The following is a 21404-nucleotide window of genomic DNA, read 5'->3' as shown; positions in this document are numbered from 1 at the left end:
GGATACTCAGGCATTATATTAAGTGACTTCATCTGGGCTTGTGTTATTGTAATATCTTACATTGAAGTAGCTTTTCCTGGTCATGTGCTATTGTTATAATGTAGTACATATAAACTGTATTTCTTTAACATGCATATCTTAGCATGATATTTCCTTCCACTATGGTTCTATATACAATGCTATACGAGGACTGTTAGCCTTGTAATTTTGTATCCACATAGACTTTTTTTTTTACTATCACTGTCGGTTGTATCCATTGTCTTCGTCTCTGTGGTGGCACTTGCATTTTTCTGTTTGTGAAATGCACTTTACGTCGTTTACATTGCAGAAGGACTACGTTGTCTTTTATCTTAAATGTTACACATACCAGAACTTATGTTGCTTTCTATAGGATGATCTGCACAGTGTAATTTTCAGAGTGTATCACTTTTTGACGAGGGTTGAGTGATCGGGATCGGAATGTTCGGATTCTGATCAGCAATCAAGTAAATTTCGTGATCGGAATTCCAATCCCGATCTTTTCCGGTGGGATAGAGATCGGAGGTTATTTCCCACAATGCTTGGTTAGTGGCCAATTATTGTGGAAAAGCTAGTATCAGATGAGCGAGTGGAAGCATCCATTCATTCCTATGGGAGCGTACTTACTCTTCTGTTTTCTCCCTGCTGTGCCGTATACTCTGCTCTGTTACACTCTTCTAAGCCACAACAAGCCCCGCCTACTCCCATAATCTCTAACACTAGCCTAGGGAGGTGGGGATGCGCACGGCGCTCTGAAGGCACGTCAATGAGAGAGGACCAGATGGAGAACAGGGAGCAGCAGCGGCAGCAGATTTGTGCAGGTAAGCGGACACCAGGGGGGCTTAGTAGCTGGGTTTTTTTTATTTTTTTTTTAATTACTACACAGCAAGGAGTAAAAAAATTGATACAATTTTTGTACTCCATGCTGTGTAGTGAATAGGATAGTTTTTAAAATCCGATCTTGGATTATTAAAAAAAAAAATCCCATTGACTTGCATTGGGATCGGGTTCGAATGGAAAATGATCGAAATCGGATTTTAAAAACGATCCTGAAATTTCAAGATTGGCTCAACCCTGTTTTTGACTCAATGTATATTCTGTTCCAGTGTGTGTCTCTCTATCTTTTTGTATGATCTTTACTATATTCCAGTGACTGACAAAGGCTGTAAGACTAAGACATGCATACTGTACCATGGAAAAGATAGACAGGTACTGAAAGATGCTGATGCATACTGTGGATAGATATCAGATACTGACGCATATCTATAAATTGTTACTGTAAATTGTTACTATGCATATGGTGGACATATAGATATTGTAAAAAGTTAGACGCTTGCTGTAGATAGATGCTGATACATACTGTAGATCCACAAAGTTTGAGAAACTACTAATACATACTGGCTAAGATTTAGTAACAGCTAGACAGTCTGAAAACTTGCCAGATTTATCATAGTGATTGATGGTGAAAAATAAATCTGGTCCGTCTATTCTAAATTTATACCGCCTTCTAGATAGCATACTTTAAGAAAGAATTTTACAATACAACCTAAGGGAGCCTTCACACAGAGTAAAAGCTCCGCTTATTCCGAACGTAAACTCGTTCAGAGTGAGCGTCGTTAAAACAGATCCCATTGTGTATCACATTGAAAGCAATAGGTAAAAATGCCTCCCATTGTTTTCAATGGTGAGCGCGCGTATGCCAGCACCCATAGAAATCAATGAGATCCATTTTAACGCCGCTCACTCTGAACGAGTTTACGATCAGAATGAGCGGAGCGTTTACTGTGTGAAGCCTCCCTTAAAGCATCGTGGTGAGTTTAAGCCATGCCCTCTTTCTTTGAAGCCATACCCACATGTTGAGCAAGTCAAAATTTTTTAGCCCAAACAAGATGCTCCAAAGATGTTGTGCATTTACGCCAGTGTCTAGTTGTAACCACAACAGTAAATCTGAGCCCCTGTGCTTAATACTGTGCATAGTTAGGATACGTTCAAATGGCTGAATTTTACTTGAGGAAGAATTCATCTTCGGGAATTTAAAGCTTTTTTTTTTTTTTTTTCCCCCTTTGCCGAATTCCTCTACAGAATCTACAATTTCTGAAATAGTCAGGCAGCTAACAGAAAAAATGAGCAAGAGGAAAAAAAATCAGCATCTGCCTCCCAATGAAATGAATGAGAGGTGAAACCTTAAGCTCTGATTTAAAGCATTTTTGCTTTTAAAATATAAATATATATATACTGTATGTATGTATGTATATGCTTTTTTTTTTTTACAGTTAGCACCCCTTAGGTTGGGGTCCTCTTACCAGAATATCCTGCTGTTATTTACAGTGGTCAGGAGTAGAGATGAGCGAGTAGTGAAATATTCGAGATTCGATATTCGTTTTGAGTAGAGCCTCAATATTCGACCACTCGATCGAATATCGAATCCCATTATAGTCTATGAGAAAAAATGCTTGTTTCAGGGGAAACCACTATTCAACTAAAGGAGGGTCACCAAGTCCACGAGTAGCAGGAGGAGAGTGTTTAGGAGGAGCGCTGTGCAGTTAAAGCGCACGGACCCAATAAACTATAACGAGTCAGTGCGCTTTAACTGCACAGCACTTGCAGTTGTGCAGATATTCCATTCGGGGAGGGGGTCCTCCTGCAGACTCCTTCCGGATGGGAGGCAAGTGCTAATGTGAACTTACTAGTCCTGCAGAACCAGCATTGATTGGCCGAATGAAATACAGTGTACAGCATTCAGCCAATCAATGCTGGTTCTGCAGCAGGCTCTTCTTTGCTAGTCAGGAGAGGTGGCAGCTTTCGGTTATGCGGGAGCTGAATTTTTCTCATAGGAATGCATTGACCAACGTTGATTCTCCAAATGCTATACAGTGTACAGCATTCGGCCAATCAACACTGGTTCTGCCAGAGGCTCGTCTGTGAGGAGGCAGAGTCTAAGATCGGACCACAGCAGTCTATGCATTTACCACAGTCTGCCACTCTTCTGCTTCATTCCTGTGTTACCGTATACTCAACTCTGCTACATCTGAGATGTAGCAGAGCGGTCTACTCAACTCTGTTACATCTGAAGCCGGCTAGGATTAACATGAGCACAAATAGAATGTCATGCATTTCCCCACTCGGCTTATACTGGAGTCAATAAGTTTACCCAGTTTTTTTGTGGTAAAATTAGGGGTCGGCTTATATTCGGGTCGACTTATACTCGAGTATATACGGTAATTTCACTCTGCTTGGTGGGTCAAGCTGCATGGTTGTAGCCGTATCTGTTTATTCACTGTGAGAAGGTGACAGGCAGAGTGCTGGTATATCTCACTCCTGACTTGTGTGGTCCAGTGCGGGTCTTGAGTAGGCATCAGCACAGGTATGGGTCATAGGCTTGTTACTGGCCCATAAAAGGCTGCAGAGCCAGCACCTCATAGCAGATCCTGGGAGGAGAGGTTGTGGCTGGGTCTGTCCTGACACTGAGAACTTTGTGTACGCTACAGGGTACAGTTAGTATTTTCTGTTTAGTTATTGCATAGATGAGCAGTTTGTTTGTTTTTTTGTTTTGTTTTTTTTTTGCCTGAAGTTAAGGTTGTATTTTATTTAGCTTATCCTGTGTCTGATGTAAAGAGTTGTGTGTTTTGTTTTTTTTTTTTTAATAAACTGTTTATTGCTGCAAGATTTGTGTCCCTGTCTCTGACTGTTTGGGTCTGCACCACTGCTATAAAGACAAACCACAGTGAAACTGCACAGAGTTTAGGCTAATTTCATAACACAGATTAATTCACTCCATACACTGGATAATTGTGAGGTTGGGTATCAAGAAAAACTTGATTTTATTTATTTTAAATCTCCATACAAAACTTTTTATACCGAATAGATATAAATTGTAGGCTCAGTGTGATGTAATTCTTCCTATTAGTGTTGGCCTTGTTAAACCTGAGTGTGTTGTATATCCTAATGACTAATTCAGAAGGGCTATGGCACACTGTTTGTTCTTATTTTCAGTGCTCTTTTTCTTAATTCTTCTTAATTGAGCTTTTACTTCCGCCTATAAGCATTTCAAGTGCACTCCAGTCTTCCTATTACAAGTGCTCTTATCTAATTTTTTTTTTTTGACGTGTTAATCTAATGTTTAGAACAAAGTTCCATCTGGAAATGAGATATTTTGAAGAGTACAGCTTGATTTAAATTTTGGGATTTTCTGCATTATATATTCTTAAAGGTGCATACAATGTATGTATATAGTGTGTGTATTTAGTATATATTTATTAGTATATAAAAGTGCATTTTGATCACATTCACACCATGACTAACACTAGCGATATACAGTACAGTACTGTCATGTGTATGACATAATAGATGCAATAGAAGACTAACTAGTTTGTAACTTGAAATGAGGTTTTTTTTTTTGTCAGAATAATTCCACTCTAAATAAAGTGCCCCAATTGTCATGAAGAGTCATGTATGACACTGAGGTCTCCTAGGATTATATTCAATCCTTTTCAAGATCTGTAATACCAAGACAGAATTAATAACGTCAGAGTGGTTGCAACATATATGATTATGGGTAAATGGGTGGTAGCCAACAGTAACGGGCCAAGTAAAGAGTGATTGGGCAAACCATGAGATGTAGGGGTAGTTTTAGTGTCAGCAGCAACAGTACAGTGTATACCATTGTGAACAGGTAGACTGCAACAATAGTATCACCCCCACAGTTGTCAATGTGAGATCTGTCATTGGTTGACTAGACTGTACACTGCCTGCAGACATGACCATTTCCTACCAATCGTCTAATCTGCTGAGCCAGAATTCTATGTGGACAATGTTGCACCTGGACTGTGCTGTTTTCAGAAGATACTGAGTTATGTGTTTTTTATTTATTTATTTTTTTTATTTAAAGCTAGTGCATATCTCTTTCCAGATGAGTGATATGTTGGTGCTGGTATATGTTGTCTACAAAACTAGTTGCTACTTGTTGTAGGGGTAGTGCTGGCAGAAGCCATATAATGCTCATTCTGCATGGGACAGAGAGGGCCTTGATAAAGTGGTACAAAAGCAGAATGTTATCGTGTGGCAAGTACAGGGGGGATTTCTTGCCCATATAAGAGTGAACAACAATATTGTTTCCATATAAGAGTGGCTTCAAAGAGAAGACTCTCTCCTTCACATGGTCATTCCATTTGGCAAGCCATGATAGATTCTTAAAAAAATATTGTTTCACCAATTTTATGATGTAGCATATGCTTCCCGCACAGAGCACATTTCTTAAAGGGGCTCTATCAGCAAAATGATGCTGATAGAGCCCCACATATGTGTGAATAGCCTTTAAAAAGGCTATTCAGGCACCGCTAAAGTTATATTAAACTACCCCCCCCCCCCCCCCCCGTCTTAAAATAAAACCCTAAAACAGAATATGTTCAACTTACCGAACGTGCACGGGGGGAAGGGGGGGGGGGTCGGGCATTCAGGGTCCGATGTCATCTTCAGCCACGCCTCCTCTTCCAATGATGTCCTCGGGTCCTGTCTAACTAGCTAACTGACATTGATAAAAAAAAATGGCGCGGGTGCATGCGCAGTAGCATGCTGGTGCATGCGCAGTAGCATGCTGCTACTGCGCATTTGCCCGCGCCATTTTTTTTTATCAATGTCAATTCACTAGTTAGACGGGACCTGTGTGTCATAAGCTGAGTAAATCTGTGAGATACATTATCCGACAGTCTTAATATTTTTACACAGTTTCATTGGTTTACTGTAATAAAATTAAGATAATTTTTGTTGTATTTTATTATAGACCCATAAACTTTTTTTTTACATGAATAGCTTATAAATATGACTTCTAATTTCCCCCCCCAGCTTAAATTTTTCTTCACCAAGAAATATTTTAATAATTTAGACATTTCATTTTTTTTTTTTTTTTTTTCAATAATGCATTAATTTATCCCTTTAACATTCACAAGGGGTAAAAGGAGAAAAGCATCTCAGTTTATGAAACTTCACCCAAGCACAGAAATACCCCACATGTGGGTGTAAACTGATGTTTGGGCACCCCGCTGTGTAGAAGGGAAGGCGCAACACTGGACATTTGAAAAACAGATTTTGCTGGAATAGTTTTCAGTTGTCATGTCTCATTTGCAGAGTCCCTAGAGTATCAATATAATGGAAAAGCAACAAAAAATATCCCGGTTCTAGAAACTATACCCTTTTTAAGATTTCTCAAGGGGTATAGTGAGCATTTTGGCCTCAAAGCTGTTTCACAGATTTTATTAACATTGGGACTTCAAAATTATGCATGGTACATGGTGGGGCTCAGAATGGAAAGAGCGCTATTTTAGTTTTGAAGGGCAGAGTTGCTGGAATAATTTTCAGCTGCCATATCACATATGTAGAGCCCCTAAAGTACCAGTACAATGGAAACTTCCAAAAGTGACCCTGTTTTAAAAATTACACCCCCTCAGGGAATTTCTCAAGGGATATAATCATTTTGAGCCTAAATGCTTCTCAAAAATTAATGTACAAAGTGATTTTTTTTTTTTTTTTTTTTTTTTTTTAAACATGCAATTTCATTGCATTGCATGCATTTTATGTAATAAGAAATTTGCACTCCTAAAGCTATTAGGCAATGGCATTAAAAAACCAACAATATAAATCTGCACTCCTTCACATCTGCACACATCCTGCTGTGTGCCCAAACTGTATTGAATGCCCACAATGACAATGTTGTACCCAGATATCAGACTTAACAATGCCATATGTGGGTATAAACTGCTGTATGGGGCCCAGCCAGGCACAGAAGGGAAAGGAGCGCTATTCCAGAAAAGTAATTTTTTTTTGTTTTTTCAAATGTCATGCCACTTTTGCGGAGCCCCTGAATTTCCAGTAAAGTGGGATCCGCAGACTTGTAACCCCATTTTGGAAACTACACCACTGAAGTGATTTATCAATTGGTGTAGTGAAATTTTTTAACCTTTTGCATTAATTTAATTTTCAGAAATGAATATGCAGCTGATGGTGAAAAGTGAAACCTGCAATTTTTCCAGAGATGCACCATTTGTGTCCAATATGCTATGCGTAGCTTATGTCAAAAGGGACTCTTACTCCAATAGCAAATTTCACCTTTCACCATCAAAATTTCATTTATTTGTAGAAAATAAATTAATGCAACACTATGGGGTTAAAAATGCGCACTGTAACCCTGGATAAATTCTTTAATGGGTGTGTTTTCCAAAATGGGGTCACATGTCAGGGGATTCCACTTTACTGGATTTTAAAGGCTCTGCAAAAGTGTCATGACATCCAAAAAACAAAATGTCTGTGCTTCAAAAGCCACGTAACACTCATTCCCCTTTGTGCCCAAAGGCTGTGTCCAAACAGCAGTTTATATCCACATATGACACATTTTGGAGTGCCTGTACTTTGACTTTTTATTAATTTTAACTTTTTTTTTTTTTTGGGGGGGGGGCTTTAAAAAGAAACCTCAATTCTGGCATTGCACTTTACCTTTTTAATTGTTTTTTTTCTGTGCAGTGTACAGCATAAGTAAAATGTTGCCTTGTGTTCTGTGAGTGGTTATGATTAGGCGATGCCTAATTTATATTGTTTATGTGTTACTAATTTTTCTGAGAAAAAAACCCCAATCAATTATTTTCATATCTCTGTCTTCTGAGATGTAAAACACTTTTTTTTTTCTTCAGTTGACAGGGCACTATGAAGTATCATAATAGATATAGACCTTGCCTTTACCGTGAGAGATTTATTATGTTTACTAGAAATCTATAATAATGCAGATCAAATATGCACAGTAAATGTATACTACATTATACAGGTTTGGACAACCATACGTACTCCATGCTGACAGCTGACTTGCAGAAAACTCAATATTATCTTTGTGTTTACATAGAGCAGTGATGGCTAACTTTTTAAGCTTGGTGTGTCAAAATTCCTAAAAAAAACAAACAAAAAAAACCCCTAGCTTAATTTAAGCACGTCACATGTAGAAATATCCATAATTTTATAATATTCGTAGCTCTAGTAAAAAATGTATATATTTGATATATTTATTAGAGATGAGCGAACACTAAAATGTCCGAGGTTCGAAATCCGATTCGAACAGCCGCACACTGTTCGACTGTTCGAACGGATTTCGAACCCCATTATAGTCAATGGGGGGAAATGCTCGTTTCAGGGGTACGCAAAATTCGATAAAATTATACTTACCAAGTCCACGAGTGACGGTCGGGCTTGATTCTCCTTGAAGTCTTCTCCCGACACAGCGCCTCCACGGCATCTTCCGGCTGGAATTCACTCTGCCTAGGCATCGGGGCCTAGGCAGAGCCGACTGCGCATGCAAGGGCATGCGAAGTCAGCTCTGCCTACGCCGGATGCCTAGACAGAGTGAATTCCAGCCGGAAGATGCCGCGGGGATGCTGCACGGAGATGACTTCTAAAGGTAAGAGAAGAACCAGCGTTGATTGGCCGACTGTATAGCATTCAGCCAATCAATGCTGGTTCTGCATTGAACCTAGTAGTGTTCGATAGAGTACAAGTATTTTGAATACCGTAGTATTCGATCGAACACTTACTCGATCGAACACTACTCGCTCATCTCTAATATTTATATTATATGTATATCAACCCTCTTATTACGAACCCCCCGAACTGGGTAGGTAGGGTCTAACATGCCATTAGTCATCCCTCTGCTGAGTAATGAAAATTCGGTTGTCATTATGCATGCAAGTGAGCATGTATCAGTCTATTTGCGTAAGTGACTTGGACAGACTGCCTGCCTCCATTTCCAGTGTGTCTGGGTAGTCTTCCTCCTCCCCCTCTTGCTCTTCTGGATGCTCCTGTTCTTCCACCACATTGGAACCACGGTTCTCCCAGGCCACTTCATGGTGACACTGCATATGTTGATGCAGAGCTGTGGTACCAACATTGGCACCCTGGCCACTCTTCACCTTCTGCCCACAGATTCCACATATGGCCATGTTCAACTTCTCCAGCGGTTTAACATAAACTGCCACACCACAGTAGGTTATTTTATCCTCAGCAATCCACACTAACTGACTGCTACTACCACTGCCTCCATGAACCCCTGCATCACTGCTTTCTGAGCAGGTAGGCTCCTGTGAATTGGGAGGTCTTCCCCAGACACGTTTGGCTCCCGGCCTCGCACTGCTGCCACCCTGCTGACTCCCGGCCGACTCCTGGCCATGCTACCTACTTGCTAGCGCTGCCACTGCCTCATGCGCAAGCTGCCAACCTCTTCTCCCAATGATGATGAAGCCCCTTCATAACCCAGCTCCCATCATTGAGTACTTTCTGCACGTCATTGATGTCCTCCTCAATGGTCTCTGAGTCAGGAGCCTGACTGCTCACAAAACACCAGCTCCAATGCCCCTCTCCTCATCACTACGTGCCCACCTACTAGAGGACGCGGTGGATGTCTCCTCCAGATCTTGGCTGGGCAATACCTGCTGACTGTCCTGTAGTAACTCATCCTCTCTGTATAATGGATCTGAGCCCACAGAATAGAGTAATTCTCTGGCTGAGGCAACAGAAAAGGACACAGGCAGGTTGAGGACACGTGAAGGTATAGGGCCTGCTCTCAGGTCATGCCAACTAAGGGTTTTATCTGACAAACCCACCGACTCTTGGCTGGGGATGTCTAATGTGACTTGTAGAATAGTTGACTCAGTAATCCACTTCATTCCAACAATTGGATTTCTGGTCAAGACATGACTACTAGCTGACAATGGGAGCTCAGGACTCTAAGTAACTCCTGCTGCGACCTGTGCCTGTGCCAGAAACTTTTAGGCCTGTTCCCCTCCCCTGTGCAGGGCATGTCTCGTCTCTTCTCTTCCTGACATATTGTTAGCTCAAATAAGTAAATGAAGAGGAAATTAATACAGGAAAAAAAAGGCCTGTAATTTTCTTCCTTGAACACACAGGTATGATCTATTGCAAATCTGCAATGAGCTGCAGGATAATGGCAGACAGGAACAATACTACTACATGTTGCAGCACTATTACTCACAAAGTACGATGTGACATTACAGGGCTAGTTGCTGATTGGTTACACGCGTGACATTGTGGGTTATCATGCGTTCCCAGAGTTCCTTGCTCCTTGTCTTAAAATGGCTGCTGCACATGTTAGGAAAAAATGCAATTCGATATATTGAAGCCTAAGGAAATCCGGCTTCAATGTTAATTGAAGAGCTTCTGAAATTCGGATCAAATCCACTTTGTCTGCTTTGATTTGCTCATCTCTATATATAAGGTACATTTAATCTGCCGACTATTTCTGAATAATATGTTTTGTGAAAAATTGCAAGTTTACTCTCTCTTAAACTAATTTAATGCGAAAAGGATGCTTGTACATACACAGGAAATATGAATCGCACATAATCTAAATGTTTATTAGTATAATGTACTGGCTGGAGGAAGAGGTGGCTGCCATTGAAACAACATATTGCTTGTCAGATGGATACTACGTTAATTCATTGAGACAATGTAAAACTGAGGACCTGACTAAAATAGAATAATAAATATCCCAAAACTACTGTTGTGCTTTTGTTATACAGCATTGTTAAATGAGCTGCAGTCATGCATGAGATGGGACTATAAAACGTGCCCATATTTTACATCCAGAAAATCATGCTGCTTTAATACATTATAAATTGGATTATGTGTAATGTTTGGAATAGACAGGATTACAAATTTTAATATGACTAAATCCACTAATACGCATTTTCAAGATGCAGGCTAATGCAGCAGCAGCAGGGGTGAAATATTCATTTACTGTCAATTAGAATGTTTAATTAAAAAAAAAAAATATATAATTACATATGGCTGACAGGACAAGGTACAATAACTAAACATTTTTATGTAGAAACACGGGCTTAAAAAAGCAACCAAATCTGCAACAAAAATCTGCATTTCCGCAATATGGGGCCTTAACCTTAAAGGGGAGTCTACTACCTTCACTGAATTCACTTCTACCCTGTGATCATTGGGATTGTCTGCAAATGTAAGTTTTCTTTGCAGCAACTTTGAATTTTGACACACACAAAAAGTAAACTTGCTGTACCACTGACAGATCACATAAATGGTTTTAGTGTTTAGGGCAACCAGAAAATGTATTCTGTCAAATGCATAACATATATATATATATATATATATATATATATATATATATATATATATATATATATATATACACATTTTTTTTGTATATATTCACTGTACTGTGTGAAGGGCAACTATGGGATGTTGCTTTGTCACAGGGATCTTTGGCATGAATGGGGGAGGGGGAGTGTTTTCTGAATAACCTGATGCCCATGGAGCATGGACCATTTTTAATATAGGTGGAGTTAATTATTTTACATGTGGGGTCTACTATATCACCTGTAGAGCATTGAAGAGGCTATTCTGTTGTAGCATATGGGGCACTGAGGAGGCCATTATGTAATTCTTAATGAAGTGATGGATACTTGGTTGGGATTTTTTCTCACCAGGGGTACTTCACTTGATAAGGTTAAGACCCACTGATCTAAATGATCACTGAAACCCAATAAGGATGCCTAAAATGTTAGTTATATACTGTTGTTAGCCTTTGATCTATTTAGTGATGAGCAATAATACCAGTGCTCTGTTAAAAACAAATTATTTTTCACACTGATATCTCAGAATAACATTCCTATACTTACTAGTGGCTAAACTCCAACAATAACACACTAATCCTGCATTATGCGTTTCCAGGTTTTTGGGGGTTTTGGTATTAGATTTGTCAGGGGACCATTTAGAAGGTTATTGTAAAGTATACAATATTTTACAATATCTGGATTGAGCGTACATAGCCGGACCTAATTGCTCTGTATCCCTGTTTTGGGGTTACACACTGCCTAAAAAGCTGGTTTGCACGTATATAGCAAGAACTAACTGCTCTGTATTCCTGCTTTTTTGTGGTGGGGACACCCCTAACAAAAGCTGGTTGGAACGTATATAGCAAGGACTAACTGCTGTGGATTCCTGCTATTTTTTTGGGAGGACACCCCTGAGAAAAGCTGGTTGGAACGTATATAGCAAGGAATAACTGCTGTGTATTCCTGCTGTTTTGTGGGGGGACGCCCCTAACAAAAGCTGATTTGCACGTATATAGCAAGAAGTAACTGCTGTGGATTCCTGCTATTGATGTCATTCATTGTATCACAATGTATGACTTCAACAGGTAAATATTTGATACGATGTCCAACAACGGATTAGCAAGATAAACTAGATAAATGATTCGGGGGATATTGTCACTCCTTAGGGAGAGACCACCATATAGGTGTGTGGAGACTTGTTAAGCCTTTAGCACTCCACTTTGCAAGGAACTATGGGAAGAATATGCAAATCTGCCTTCCATGATGTAATTAGGAAGACATTTGCTGCCTCATTGCTGCAAACCAATAGAGGGCGCTCACTGGAATGTGCAAGCCTGTCTTAAGACAAGGTCATGGGTGATCCATTCGCTGTTGGGTTCAGCAGGGCTGAAGACCAATACGATGTGCTATAGGAATGACTGCCACCACCATTAGGGACATCATAGAGCCCTTAGTGCTGCATGAGCCCCAAAGGAAAGCTGAAGGAATTTGAGTTTCTAGCCACCATGACTACTTCTGTTTTTAGTACTACTTTTGCTAATCTCCAGGTTCCTTCTAGTGGATTGTTACATAAGGAATGCACAGGCGGCACTGTGGAATTAGTGCTGTTTTTGTATATTGGCAGCTTACTTTCAAGTTTTTCAGCAAAACTTTGGCATACCCTTGTAAGGTTGAGGCCATAAATTATAGACCAACAGCTGAATATCCAGATTCAGAAATTCAGCAGGGTATTCCTGTGACAACTGCCACAGCAACATTTGCATGAAATTAGAGTTTTGTTGCTCTGGCAAACCTGTTGTATACACTGCATTAAACTTCAGCGCACTTCACTGTCTGTTGTGGATTGTAGTTGCACTATGTGGATTAAGATTTATAGAACTCTCCTCCCCTATGCTACTGTACATCACAGTGGGTTGGCCGCTGGAGAGTAGTTTGTGGAGGATAAACTGCTTTTGGTAATCCCAGGTTTGTTTGTTTTTTCTTTTCAGATTTTATAAAATTAGAGTAGAACAAAGCTGTAATACTATGCACCACTGGTGCCAAGTCCACAACATGTAGATGGGCCAATGCACTTAAAAGGAGCCTACCACCTTCCTAGAGCATATTTAACCACCAACACTGTATTAAGAGCACATTGCAGTGATAAACAACCTACTTTCACGTATGTCACTCTTGTAGATTTGGAGAGAAAGAAGTTTAAATTGATATACAACTTAAATCATTGATGCACTCGGGGAATACCTACAACTCTCGGAGCACCCCTCTTGCCTCTTAGACCCTCTCATCTACTGCGTGTGCTGTCCCATGCAGTGGAATCTGACATTCAGACAGCTCAAAATCTACAAAAGTGACATGCATAATAAAGGTATGTTGTTTCACTGTAATATGTCCTGTAATGCGTTTTTGGTAGATGACTATTTTTTGGGGAAATGGTAGGCTCCCTTTTATAGATAGCAAAGTATCAAATCTCTGCTAAAAAAATATGGCATGTTCAAACTGCTGCTTGGCTGTGATGCTAAGAGTCAAATCCCATATGAATCGTACACCAATGTCAATAAGCGCTGCATTTTTAGGCTGTTTCCCAGCTCTCTATTCTCTTTGGTGAGATAACTATTTCACTGTGAAAGTCACTGCACTTCCATTTCAAGTCATTGCAGTTCACATGACTTGGCTGAATTGATGTATAGAAGTCAATGGAGAGAGGGCAAAATGCACCTAAAGAGATATTTGATAGGGAATAGGGGAATGAGGGGGCCGCAAGCTTGTATAAGAAGATTACAAGCTAGTATGGAAGATTTAAATATATAACCACAGATCATAAAGTATATATAGTTCTGCAGATCCTAAATACAGGGTATGGGAGAGTTTTAAAAGAAATGTATACATCTTTATAGGATGTGTGTTTGTATGTAAATTCTAAGCAGGCCAGAACACTGACTAAATGCACATGTATGTTAAAGGAAAGCTGTTTACAGATGAGGTGACCACAAAGGTACCATAGATGGAGAAGCAAATTACATACATTGGTGGAGGTATACAGAAGATCTCAACCACAGATGATACAAATACAGTAATGGATACATCTGCCCTCTAATATTGATGTCGCTGCATACTCAGTCCAATGAAATATGAACAATTTTATAAGATAAATGGAAGTGGGGGAGGGGTGAATATTCTGTGAGCTTAGACCCCAATACCTAGAAACAGCAAGGTACAACCTAAATGAAGCAGATAAATTTTAATTGATCATTTAGACCCTTGGGATAAATACAGTATAAGCTTATAAATCCATTGTGCTTCCTTGCATAGAATCTGATTGTCCCAGTCACCCCACTCTTAGGTGCTCAATTGCCTGAAACCACAGACAAGTCACATTACTATTCTATACACTTCACATATGTTTAGAAACTGGAGTGTCTCTGGCATTCACAATATCTTCTACTTAGTCTCTAATCCTACATCTCAATTGGTGGATGTTTTGTCAATGTAGTTTTGGGGCTCAAAACTGTGACCCATATTGGCATAGTAAAACAGGTTGCCTGTGTGAGATTGAAGGGGGCCAGCCTTGTGGTCACCACACCTATATGATCTAAAATTTATCTTATCCAGCCATGTACTGCCAGATTCCAAGTGTTCACTGTGATTGCTTTTGAGTCTGTCAGGAATGCCCTTCTGGGCGAGATATGGGGACAGTGGGGAGATATCAGTGCCAAAATTAACAGAACCTATATCTCCAGCCGCAGGCACATAACTGGAAAGTTGACAGTGCACTGAATTCAGCAGTGTATAATACTGAATTTACATGAGGACATGAAAGGTTATTTTTAATGCTAAATTCTACCTATCTGACTTTGATTTCTGGAACAGTCAGAGTATAACATTTCTTCAAATGTTTTATTGTTCAGATGTATTTACAATAAGGCTCTATTTACGCCATGTTTGATGTGTTCATACAGTAGATAATCCGAAGGTATCTATAGGTGTATGCCTGGTTCATATGTAGCCTGGCTAGTAGGCATCTCTATTTTTGTCGCATGAATTTGAAAGCCTACTTGATTGATACAATATTTATTTTGAATTCCTTGTACAGTAAGGAGAATGTTTTACCAATGTTATCCAGAACATACTGGCTCTAATGTATTTTATTTACAATATATCTTTCCCTTTTTCTATTTTTATGGATAAGATGAGAAATACATTTCAGTCTTGCAAACTGTTTACAAAACATCTACCTTCTAATGCCAAAGGGGTGCAGAAAACATTAGCATTAGCCGGTGGCCTTTGATAAATTAGTTATGTCCTTTGCTGGCTTGGTTAACCATATAATGTTATATGATGTATAATAAATCATTTTGTGAATTCATGCATACAGCCTTAAAGTAATACTTACTATGCTCATTTCTTTTCAATAATAAGATTTTGTTTAATAACCTGGCATTGAAAAATCAGATTACCTTTAGGTTTACATGGATATACCTGAGATGTTTACTAAGAAATATAATACATTTTTTGGCAAATCGTAAATGAAATAATTTTACTGGCTTTTGAAATTCTTTTAGTGGGATTTTATGTTAATTTAGCATACGCTATTTTAGGTTTCATAACTTTAAGTAATTTTGAGTATACGGACTAAGCTTTGAGTTGCTTATTTATAACGTGTATTTTGCAATATTATCTTGTTTGTGAAGGGTAAGATTGGACAAAGAGATCCAAACCAATGGGAGTTATTTATCGAAATAGAAAGTGTTGAGGTTTGACACCTAATGAGATTATCACTTGGATTGTTTTCATACTTCAGAAGCGCTTTTTTTTTTTTTTTTTTGGCTTTTGGGCGCATTACGCAATTAATAATTTTTGAATAATAAGCAGTGAAAATGTGTCACCATGACTAGCGCTTACCTTTTGATCTACCCTAGGCAAGTTTTTTGGAGGTTTCGGCTGCTGAAGTAATTCTTACGATTACAGTTGCTACCACTTTCTTCCAGTGATGCCACCCTGGCCCAGTTGCCAGGTCTTGCCACACAATAATCTGATTCAGTAAGGGCTAGTTCACACGTGAGTATAAGGGGAGGTTTTTGACAGCGGATTTCGCGTCCAAAACCTCCCCTTATAATGGTGGTCTATGGAGACCGCCGGGCTTCTTTTCTCCGCTAGCGGCGGGCTGCCGCTAGCGGAGAAAAGAAAGGACATGTCCTTTCTTCAGGCATAAGCCGCGCAGGCTCAGCCGAGCGGCTTCCACCCCCGGCAGCTCCCTCCTATGTCGGCTCATTCATTTGAGCCGACAAGCAGAGGGTTAAGCCGCGACAGCGATGGTCGCGGCAGGCGGGTTTTGACAAGAGAGAGACACGGCTCACCGTGTCTCTCTCCGTGTCAAAACCCGCGCGGGCAGTTCACGTGTGAACTAGCCCTAAGATCATCATCTTCCCATTTTTTTTTTTTTTTTTAGGACTACTCATGGCAATGAGATTTGTTTATGCCCTCACAATTCCTAACAGTTTCCCCCCTAGTACCTCCACCAATACTGATGTCTTTCATCTTTACATCCAAAAAGCACTGTCTATTCTCAACCAACTCATCAAGAGGAGGAAGTCTGGGCTATAAGGTATATCTCTCTCAGTAGATTCCACATGGCTAATTGAGATCTTGTGGGGATATTTCACAATTCATGTCACCATTTCAGTTAATTAAAGATGAATCACAAGTATTCTGCTTCATTAAAAAAAATAAAAAATAAAATTGGAATATTTGATTCAAATCTGGTTAGTTGGTTTGCCAATCTCTAATGATAAGTAGAGATGAGCGAACAGTGTTCTATCGAACACATGTTCGATCGGATATCAGGGTGTTCGCCATGTTCGAATCGAATCGAACACCACGTGGTAAAGTGCGCCAAAATTCGATTCCCCTCCCACCTTCCCTGGCGCCTTTTTTGCACCAATAACAGCGCAGGGGAGGTGGGACAGGAACTACGACACCGGGGGCATTGAAAAAAATTGGAAAAAGTCATTGGCTGCCGAAATCAGGTGACCTCCATTTTAGACGAATAGTGGATTTCAAATCCGGGTCATATGAGAATGTGAACTTTGTGACTATGAGACAGGGATAGCTGTACAGGCAGGGATAGCTAGGGATAACCTTTATTTAGGGGGGAATGTTATTAAAAATAACTTTTTGGGGCTCTATCGGGTGTGTAATTGTGATTTTTGTGAGATAAACTTTTTCCCATAGGGATGCATTGGCCAGCGCTGATTGGCCGAATTCCGTACTCTGGCCAATCAGTGCTGGCCAATGCATTCTATTAGCTTGATGAAGCAGAGTGTGCACAAGGGTTCAAGTGCACCCTCGGCTCTGATGTAGCAGAGCCGAGGCTCCACAAGGGTTCAAGCGCACCCTCGGCTCTGATGTAGGAGAGCCGAGGGTGCACTTGAACCCTTGTGCACCCTCGGCTCTGCTACATCAGAGCCGAGGGTGCGCTTGAACCCTTGTGCACACTCTGCTTCATCAAGCTAATAGAATGCATTGGCCAGCGCTGATTGGCCAATGCATTCTATTAGCCCGATGAAGTAGAGCTGAATGTGTGTGCTAAGCGCACACATTCAGCTCTACTTCATCGGGCTAATAGAATGCATTGGCCAGCGCTGATTGGCCAGAGTACGGAATTCGGCCAATCAGCGCTGGCTCTGCTGGAGGAGGCGGAGTCTAAGATCGCTCCACACCAGTCTCCATTCAGGTCCGACCTTAGACTCCGCCTCCTCCAGCAGAGCCAGCGCTGATTGGCCGAATTCCGTACTCTGGCCAATCAGCACTGGCTAATGCATTGTATTGGCGTGATGAAGCAGTGCTGAATGTGTGTGCTTAGCACACACATTCAGCTCTACTTCATCGGGCTAATAGAATGCATTGGCCAGCGCTGATTGGCCGAATTCCGTACTCTGGCCAATCAGCGCTGGCTCTGCTGGAGGAGGCGGAGTCTAAGATCGCTCCACACCAGTCTCCATTCAGGTCCAACCTTAGACTCCGCCTCCTCCAGCAGAGCCAGCGCTGATTGGCCGAATTCCGTACTCTGGCCAATCAGCACTGGCTAATGCATTGTATTGGCGTGATGAAGCAGTGCTGAATGTGTGTGCTTAGCACACACATTCAGCTCTACTTCATCGGGCTAATAGAATGCATTGGCCAATCAGCGCTGGCCAATGCATTCTATTAGCGTGAACTGAGTTTGCACAGGGGTTCTAGTGCACCCTCGGCTCTGCTACATCAGATTGCTACATCTGATGTAGCAGTGCCGAGTGTGCATCAGATGTGTAGTTGAGCAAAACTGACTCAGCACTGCTAAGTCTCTGCATTCGCATAGGAATGCATTGGCCAGCCTTCGGCCAATCAGCGCTGGCTCTGCCGGAGGAGGCGGAGTCTAAGGTCGGACCTGAATGGAGACTGGTGTGGAGCGATCTTAGACTCCGCCTCCTCCAGCAGAGCCAGCGCTGATTGGTCGAGTTCCGTACTCTGGCCAATCAGCACTGGCCAATGCATTTCTATGGGGAAAAGTTAGCTTGCGAAAATCGCAAACCGACTGGGATTTCCATGAAATAAAGTGACTTTTATGCCCCCAGACATGCTTCCCCTGCTGTCCCAGTGTCATTCCAGGGTGTTGGTATCATTTCCTGGGGTGTCATAGTGGACTTGGTGACCCTCCAGACACGAATTTGGGTTTCCCCCTTAACGAGTTTATGTTCCCCATAGACTATAATGGGGTTCGAAACCCATTCGAACACTCGAACAGTGAGCGGCTGTTCGAATCGAATTTCGAACCTCGAACATTTTAGTGTTCGCTCATCTCTAATGATAAGATATTCCCTTTAGCCATACTTTCTTTAAAATGAATAACCTCTCTTCGTCCTCTTATTGCCCTTCTCTGTGCTTTCCAGTTCAGCTATGTTTTCCTGCTAAACAGAAGCCCAAAATTGTGCATAATACACTCTGAGGTTGTAAGTGATTGGTATAGAGGCATAAGTACGTTCTTGTCATAAGCATTTATGCCTCTTTTGGTGCATCCTACGCTTTTATTTACCTTGGTAGCAGCTGCCTGGCACTGGTCATTTTATGCTTTAGTTAAGTCTGTCTCTTTCAGTGGCCTAATTATTATTATTATTTGCCTAATAATTTACTATTAAGTAGAGATGAGCGAATACCTCGGCCACATAGCTCCCAATGCAAAAACACTTCTGGGAGTTCGAATTTTTACTGCCCCCTCCCACCTTCTCTGCCTCCGGGAACTATGCGGCTGAGGTATTCGATCGATCATATTTGCTCATATATACTATTAAGTCCATACACTTGCCAAGTCCTCCTGTAATAAACTACTTTTCTCCTCTCTTTTGATTCCTTTACCTAGGTCAGAAAAACTTCAAATATATATTTTTCTCATTACCGAGATTACACTTTGCTTTTATTTCTGGGCTTTCTTATATATGGTGTGAGAGAGTGAAGGGTGTAGTCTGGGAAGACAAGTATATTCCAGCCAGGCACCTTAGGGGTGTGTGGTGATACCCACACCAGGGAGGTCAGCTGGCTAATCAGGCCCTAATGACAGTCTGAGTGTGAAGACTAGCAGGGTGGCACCACACTGACAGAGCAGACCGGACCTCCAAAGCAGGTACTGTGCCACCCATTGTTGTTGCCAAGGTGGGAGACTAGTAGCCAGTAGGGAAAAGTTTTGGGGTTTTGTTTTGTTTATCCAGCGGCTTTGCAAAAACAGTATATGCGTTACATGCGAATAAAGCCTGAACTTGTGTGCAATCCAGTGTCTGTGTCCCTGTTTCCTGCACTGCTACAAGCATCTACCTGAGCGATTTCCCACAATGGGTACTACATTTGCTGGTCTTGTCTTGACAGAGCCTCTTGTACAGTGTTCTTAATTATTAAATATAGGGGTATGCATTTTTAATTCCTTCAGAACCCATTGGTTTAGTCTATTTTACTATTTTTAAGATGCCGCTGGTCTTTCTCCAGGATTAAGCAGGTGCTATTTAATAAATGATGCCTAGCAGAGAAAAAAGTAGTCTCGTTCAGATGCATGGAAGCATCGCCATACATTGTACAGCTCTTCCTGTTTGAGCCATGAACCTAAATGTGGGGGAAGGTGTTTGTCCCTGTAGGTAGAATCTATTGAGGCATCATGAACAATATTAAGATTGCCCCAAGCAAGTAACTGGCCCTGCACATGTCCACTAATTTTTTTTCATCATGGAATTCAAAAAAATACTTTGGATTAATTGGGACTATACATTTATAAAATGGTGAAAACCTGATTTATTAATAGTACAAACCAGGGCTATAAAGTGACCCTTAGGATCTAAAAGAGAGTGTAGAAATTGAAAGCATACAGTATATTTCACAGCAATAAACTATAGGGAAATCATCTGTGATGGCTTTGGGGAATGAGATTCCTGCACACAAAGTGCATCACACATAGATCTAAGAGCTTCTGTCCAAAGAAGCGACCTTTTGAAGGAACTATGGCCCTTTTATATTGGGGTAATACAATAAACTACATTAAAAGCATAAAAGCCTATTATAAGGTAAATGACGATGTATCTTGTCAATGAGTACATAACCCTTTAAGATAAAGTGGAGAAAGGATCAGATAGATTAAAGTATGTAAAGTAACACGTCAATGCAAGAAAAGAGTGTTTTGCGTAAATGGGCGGTTGATAACCCTGGGGGAAGGTTTGCAGAAAAGAAAGATGAAAGGAGAAACCTGAACAGGCAGTCCACATCATGGTGGTTACGGATGTTGCTCACTCTATTGAAGTATTAGATGTCCATGGGGGGTCAGATGGAAGTGTTGTCATCTTCTTGTAAACACATGGAGGCAGAGGAAGGCTCCACTGAATAAGATCTTTTCCTTTGTCATAAGAGCTGAAGGCATGAGTAAACCCCATTTTTAGAGACTGTAATTTTGGTCAGAAAGCCCCATTTGTATAGAATGTTGTGTTGTTGCAATACTGCAGTGATCAGTGCAAACTTTTTCCTGGCTGCAATGGTAAACTGTGATAAGTCTGTGAATAGTTTGACTTTTGCGAAAGGCTCTGGTAGAGAGGACGTTTTCCTGGATACCATCATAAGGTGGGTGAGGTCTATGGAAAACTGATTACAAACAGATAGCAATCAGTTTGTCAGGGCTCGTTCACATCTGCGCCCCGGGTCTCCGTTATACAGGTTTCCGTTTCCTGCCAGAAACTGGTCAGGAAACGGAAA

Source organism: Leptodactylus fuscus, chromosome 3, assembly GCF_031893055.1.
Source record: "Leptodactylus fuscus isolate aLepFus1 chromosome 3, aLepFus1.hap2, whole genome shotgun sequence".
Classification (NCBI taxonomy): domain Eukaryota; kingdom Metazoa; phylum Chordata; class Amphibia; order Anura; family Leptodactylidae; genus Leptodactylus; species Leptodactylus fuscus.
This window is presented reverse-complemented; position numbering follows the sequence as displayed.